The sequence below is a fragment of the Etheostoma spectabile genome, unplaced genomic scaffold, assembly GCF_008692095.1.
Source record: "Etheostoma spectabile isolate EspeVRDwgs_2016 unplaced genomic scaffold, UIUC_Espe_1.0 scaffold383, whole genome shotgun sequence".
Taxonomy (NCBI): domain Eukaryota; kingdom Metazoa; phylum Chordata; class Actinopteri; order Perciformes; family Percidae; genus Etheostoma; species Etheostoma spectabile.
Genome location: NW_022605597.1, coordinates 468,523 through 469,363, shown reverse-complemented (window position 1 = coordinate 469,363; position 841 = coordinate 468,523). Strand labels below are relative to the sequence as shown.

The window sequence follows — 841 nt, the reverse complement described above, 5'->3', positions numbered from 1 at the left end:
AAGGTATTTAATAAATGTAAAGGGGCGCTAAATAAAAGGTATTGGATAAATGTAAAGGGGCGCTAAATAAAAGGTATTGTAAATTGCGGTTGCCATAGTACAACATTTTTTTTATTGCATTGTAAGTAAGTAAGTAAGTGATGTTAAAATTAAACTGAATATGTAATTAAATCCATCCACTACTGCAAACAGTACGATTTGGTTCATCGACTGGTGGAGCCAATTGTCAGCCGAACTGAACCCGAACCACAAACCTTTTTTAAACTTAGGGGTCTTCAATCTTCATTCTAACCCCAACCGGTAGTCAGACACCGCCTACCAAGAGCCCGGGTCTGGGTCTGGGTCTGGGTCTGTCCCAGGTTTCTACCTAAAAGGAAGTTTTTCCTCTCCACTGTGGCCCTGTTGCTGCTCTGGAGGAAACTACTAGACCTGTTGGGTCCTTGTAAATTCTGGAGTGTGGTCTAGACCTGCTCTATCTGTAAAGGGTCTCCAGATAACTCTTGTTATGAATTGATACTATAAATAAAATTGAATTTCACCTCTGCCTCATGTAGCTGTTTAATGTCGTGCAGATCCACGGATGTCCGTCCCCTTCCTCTTTCGTTGTGTCGCTATTCTAAACTCAGACGATTGTGATTGGTAGAAATAAATGTCAATGAATCAGAGCACGATTTTCTCTCATCCCGGGATGCTGTGTGGACTAGCCAGGCCCTCCTCCGCAGCGCTGTGGAGGAGGGCCTGGCAACTGTTGGGATTTAAAATGTTATATGTGCTTAAACATTGTGTGTGATTTGCATTATAAACTTAAGCTAAAAGGTAAAAGCATTATTTCAACATAAAT

The 841-nt window shown here is 41.4% G+C and overlaps 1 protein-coding gene across 1 annotated transcript in view; it reads right to left on the bottom strand.

Annotated features, from left to right (window-relative positions):
* LOC116686531 (troponin I, fast skeletal muscle-like) overlaps positions 1–841 on the bottom strand; it is an 11,445-nt gene that overhangs the window by 453 nt on the left and 10,151 nt on the right.